Below are 6000 nucleotides of genomic sequence, written 5' to 3' on the forward strand. Positions count from 1 at the left end.
AATTGTACTTTCCCATGATGCTATCTCAATACTCTGCTAGATTCTGTATAGTCTTTTTTTTCTACTTGACCCACATAGTCACCAGCCATATAACATTCAGAGATATGTATGTGATAAAGTTCTTATTTGGGTATTTTATTTCTAGGATAATAAGAAAGGCTGAACATTTCATCCTTCATTACAGACATGCTATAAATCCTTAAACCAGATTTGCTGAGTCAATGGGAGAATGCTATTCTAGGAAGCTCAGAAACATTTTCGAAAATTGTTTTATACAAATTCATGTCTCTGTAACTACGGTATCAAGCTATTTCTTTTGCATGTGGGTGATGCAAACCATACTTGGGGGATGAAACGTAATATATGATATGGAGCCTATAAAATCTAATCAATTCCCCACGTATCCTCCCCCTAGTCTCTCTCCTATTTCCCCTTCTCTTGTTCTTTCCAGTAATTCACTTTCATCTCCCTCTGACTGTTTACGCGATGCACAAGAGGCTTCTTTGTTTGGCTTGGGGAGGGGATATAAATGCATTTGGAAGCAACAGTTCTGGAAATAATTAAACCCAGCATGCAAAGACATTTTATTCATTTATATGATAACCATCCCATGAATCAAAAGGATTTGTTCTGCAAATCATAAAATATGGCAGGTTGACCTATCCTTCAATAAATTAATAATTTTATAATACATAATTTTTAAAAAGTTTAGTTTAACCTTAGAAAATGCTCCATGAACAAAACATACAATGTGGTACATTTTGAGAAATGTGTTAATGGTCAGTTAAAATTGCAATCACACCAATCTGGCTCATGAAACATCTACTCATGACAAATAAGGTCATCTCCTAAGAGTCTTGTTCATTAAAGCTTCTATTCTGAAAAATTCCTGACATAAGTAACCAGGCAAATATCTAGAGATATACAAGCTGCAGTATTTTCTCTCCTGCTGCAAAAATATATATGCGGATCAGCTCAGGAGACATGTAGCTGTGTCCCTTGGAGATATGTGCTTGTGCATAATTTTGTGCACACTTTCACATTTCTTAGATAAAGGCCTTGGAGTTTTCAACATTTTTGTACTCATGGTAGTATTTCTTAGTGTACAAGACCTGTAGCAACATGTGAATTTTTTCACCACCTCAGTGCATTAGGTATTCTGCACAATAGCATTCTGCTTATATCAGTCCTTGGCACAATAATACAGTATATAATTATAGTATGTAATTTCTTTTCTTCCTGTGTCTTTATATTTATTCTTGAGAACCATATATGCCAAAATAACCTTTACAAATGCATTCTCTGTTGTTGGATTTATGAGGAGATATGCACTTGGTATGCAAAGCAAGTTCACACTGTCTGATACATGCTACTAGGATGTGCTATGAAATCTAGAAACACAGACTTAAAATGTTTTAGACTGGATGCTTCAGTGCTTATATTTTGTAATTATGACACAGTGATTTGGCACATTTGCAATCCTTTACCCTGTATTAGCTTTAGTCACTTTTTCTTTTTTTAAATATTAGTTCCCTTATGTCCAAAGATCTAATGAACATAGTTTTTGAACTAGGTCCCCTCCTTGTAATGTGTGTGCTTGTTAATCTTCTCATTGAGAGGGAAAAGCGGGGAGAGTTCAAAACTAACCCAAAATAATTGGCAGGAGTAAAGAAACAATTGCTTTATGTATGAATCTGTTCTTGCTCATTTCTTCACTAGGAGATAACACCCTCTGACACCAGGCCAGATAACCATGTCTAGTGTTTCTCAGGGAAACCATTTAAAAGGTGCAATGCCACTCCATTTATTTCCTTTATCTGTCCCTCCAATATTCTGGTAGGTTTCAGCTGCAATAAAGAAGGGGAAATTTTCATTTAGACTCAGAAAAGAAAGGTATGTAAAGGAGGATTCCACCAGCCACCCTTGGAGATTATGACGAAAGGCAGGACAAGACAGAAGAATATCTTTTTTCTGAAGAGAACAGTTGTTTGCATAAAACTGTTTTTAACTGCTACAAAAAATATCAATGATGTTCCAAGAAAAGGTAGAGAGAGAAAGCCTCAGGTTAATTTCAGTCATTACCAAGCACTTTAAACCCACTGAAGAATTCCAAACATATAAAGAGATGTCAATCTTGTCCCTTAGAAAAAAATGGAGGAAAACTTCAAAGCCTGTCAGTGGGTGAGTCAGTCAATTACAAATCTGATTCAGTTCTTAACCCCTTGAGGTATAAATAAGCTTTTCTACAACAGTAATCATTTTTAGAATTCATGTGAAGAAAGACCTGAAATTTTTACAAGATACTACTGCTTTCGTATTTTGGGGGTGAGATAATGAAAGGCATCATGTTACAGAAATACGTTACACGCATGCATGTAAGCTTTAGAAGCATAATATTTCTTCCATTGATATTATCAGTAACATTATTTACTACATTGCTTGTCAGTTTGTTGATGTCTTCTTTGTACTATGAGGAAAACCAGAATACATTTTTCGATTTAGGCTTGTGTCAGTTTCCTAGCTTTTAAATAGTATGGCAAAATGTCTTATGCTACTGTTCAGTACATTGAGCTCAATATTCAGTATGAAAATAAGTGCAGACAAAACAATCAGGGTTTTAATGAAAAGTTTTGTGGCTGCTAAAGGTCATTAACACAAGTTTTATACCATACATAAGAGGCAATATTTCCTCTTAACTGTCCCTAGTTAAACTTGAGTTGGAGAGATTGATGAACACAAGGGTGCATTATAAACAACTGAATGTTGACTGCATTCTATAGACTGCTGCAAGGCATACTAAAGTTGAGTAAAATGTACCTTATCTGGAAGAGTTGTTCAAGTGAATTATTGATAGTAAGTTTACAACCGAAATGGAAGAAACTCACAACAGGTAAAAGTAGAACTATTTGTTGAAGAGTTGTGACCATTTTGTTGAAAATATATAGCTTTGTTTGAGGCATAGTAGTCCACTGGTGATTTTCCTGAGAGTCTTGCAAACAAATACAGAAGTCCATAAAATATGGAATTTGAAACTACTATGTATAAGGATGTTGTAGACTCATTTGGGAGTACTAATGTGACTGTAAAACATTGTTGAAGAAAAGGCATCAAAATGCTTCCCATCAGCTAATTGCCTTTCAATTTCTAAGAAAGCCATGTCCAAAAGAATGTTAGAGATCCCTATTTTAATCTTGCCAAATAATATCTCTTATCTTAATTTCAATATTCAAAATGGCAGACCTTTAGTGATAATCATTAGCTCTAGCCTGAGAGGCACTCATGTAAGGGACAATTATTCTTATTTCCAGTCCATTTTCCTTTGAAGAAATTTAGTTTTGCTTCTTGCATAAATCACTTTCCTGGAGTAAGTAGGTAGAATTGATTTTGTATATGAATCCCTTTTTGCTGAATTTCAAAATAAAACTGTTTCAAAGCAAGAATCATAGACCTGGAAGAATGAACAAACTCCAAAATGCCATAATTGTAGTTGTATAAAAGTATGGTGCTAAACTACTTCACACACACACATACACATATGCTGTTCCTTGATCACTATAAATATATTCAACAATGTGATATGCTAAATATTAAAAAAATAATAATTTTTAATTACTATATAGGAGTGAAAGGTCAAACTCCTCTCAGATCACTGTGACGGGCTTTAATTGCACCCTGCTATAAAACATATTTCTTTTTTCAGTTGCCAAACTCACGGACTGCTCTGCATACCAATAAGAACACTTAAATGCTATGAAGGCAGAAGGCATTTATCTCCTAAATCCTAGGTACAGTAACGTAGCAAATGCCAGAGACAGAAATGATTGCCCTCCGGCACAGCAGTGCACATGCAAATATCAATTATTAGATATTCTTGCTCTGTACATTATGTAAATTAGAAAGCTTTATATTGCTTTGAAACGCAAATTGAACAGTACATGTTTATGTACGCACATATGATATAGATATAGACATATGCACTACATTTTCAGTATTGATTTATTTTACGTGGCAAGCATCATCTCAGACATCTCTAATTAAATAAAATGGTAAGTTCATGAAATAAGAAACATTGAATGAAAAACAAGATGTTTTTCCATCCTGTAAGCTTATGATTTTATGAAATCCTGGAAAATAATCTTTGAAATAAAAAAATACTAATGTGTAAATAAAATGTATAAAAGTCATAATTGTAGTTTGCAGTCTTTATATACACATTCTGGACATTCTTTGGGACTCAGTATAAGCTTCAACTAGGACATTTATTGCCAGTTTATGAGACAGAAGAGGTTCTTTAAATGTATAGTAATCATTTCTCATTTAAATACTATTTATTTACATTTAAGTCAGAAAATTAAGGTACATGTATGTTTTTACTTGATGGGCCAAATAAGTGCACATAATGGTACTTTAAAATCTACATTTTTTTACAATCAGTATCAAAGACAAGCTGTCAAACCTGATTTGCTACATAATTTTAAGTTATAATCACCTTTAATGGAAAGAAAACTGTTCTAGGTGATATCATTCTTCATTAGATGCCCATTTTAATAATGCAAGTATGAGAAATGCCTCACTAGATTCTCTGATAATCCTTCTCCATTTAAGCATTGGAAATTACAAACTAATCCTAAATAATGTCAATAAATAGCAAAATACTTCAATGACACAGCTACAAATGTAATGACAATAGATTTCTCTCAAAGTAAAAACATAATAGGCCCATTCAAAGTTAGGCCATCACTTTTAGCTCTAGCAGGAATATCAAGAATTAAAATGCATATGTTTTGTTCCCCTTAAACTGTTTGTATAGCTGGCATTATCACTCACCATGGAAACCTGAATAAAGTTCAAGGCTCCAAGCACCTGATGCTATTGTACTTGGAAACTACAACCTAGTGTTCACAGCAATCTAACCCCCCTCCCCCATTTGATTCAATATTATTATTATAATAATAAAAATGGTAAAACAACTGTGCAAAGGTAGCCATGTAGTACCTATTAAAATATCAAGAAGCAAAAAAAAAGATGAAGCTACCTTCAGTATTGATCATTTAACTATTTTCCTTAGGCATAGCAACAACACGCACCAAACATTTAGCCTTATGCTATGTGGACTGCATACTGAATAAAATGCATTGAAATTTGATCGGGGACAAGTAAGGGAGGGCTTCGGTGTCCTTAAGAAGAATCAGGCTACCTACCTTTATAAGACAGATGGCATGCAAGTCGCTTTTAAGAAAGCTGCAAGTAAAAGCAGGTAGCATTTGCAGTAAATTGAGTCCTTTCAGTCACTGGGTACATGCAGCAGTTTTGCAAGCAGGGAAAAAAAACAGAATGGGAGGAGGAGCTGTGGACGAGTGACCTCCTGAAGCTAAGCCCTCTTTCAGAATCAAGCTTTGGGAGCCAGTGCTTCTGATTTGCATTGATTATCTCCACTTCAACAGCTACATTTAGATTTATCTGGCAGAGTGGCAAAAGATAGTAGAGAGAAGAGGGAGGAAAAGGAGACAAGAGACTCTAAAGCGTGGCTGGAGAAGCTGGTTTAGGCAGAGCAGCGTCTCAGAAGAGCTACAGCTCCCTCTTCATGCCGCATTTATAAGATAAAAACACTATCGCTGTCAGCGAGTTCAGAGCCATTTATTCAGCCTTATCTGATCAGATTTAAGAAACTGTTCTGTGATGCTGGAAAGATGGGTAATAATTGGTAAGCTACGAAGCAGTTGAAAGAATTTTTACATAAGACTAAAGATTTTATAAAATGTAAGTATAAATGTAGCAGTTTTTAGTTTTAATTAACTAGCATATATATGCTTTTCATATTTGGCATGTATCTCTGTGGCTCATTGCAATATCCTGATATATATCTATGTGAATGCCTTATTTAAATCAATGTGTCTCTCAGCAATATGGCATGGCAAACATTTACAGACATTAATGTTTCTTATGATTTGAAAGCAGACAATAGCAGCCATTTTACATTTCCCTGTGTTTGCTTTTCTT

General features: G+C 34.5%; 1 long non-coding RNA gene across 2 annotated transcripts in view; it reads right to left on the reverse strand.

The window, feature by feature from the left end:
* LOC115099953 overlaps positions 1 to 5476 on the reverse strand; it is a 403601-nt gene extending 398125 nt beyond the window's left edge. For both annotated transcript variants that reach the window (XR_003858922.1, XR_003858921.1), the window contains exon 1: positions 5202 to 5476. This is a non-coding gene — a long non-coding RNA (uncharacterized LOC115099953). The remainder of the gene's footprint in view (positions 1 to 5201) is intronic.
* Between the last annotated feature and the right edge of the window lie 524 nt (positions 5477 to 6000).

The sequence above is a fragment of the Rhinatrema bivittatum genome, chromosome 10 (genome assembly GCF_901001135.1).
Source record: "Rhinatrema bivittatum chromosome 10, aRhiBiv1.1, whole genome shotgun sequence".
In the NCBI taxonomy this organism is placed as follows: domain Eukaryota; kingdom Metazoa; phylum Chordata; class Amphibia; order Gymnophiona; family Rhinatrematidae; genus Rhinatrema; species Rhinatrema bivittatum.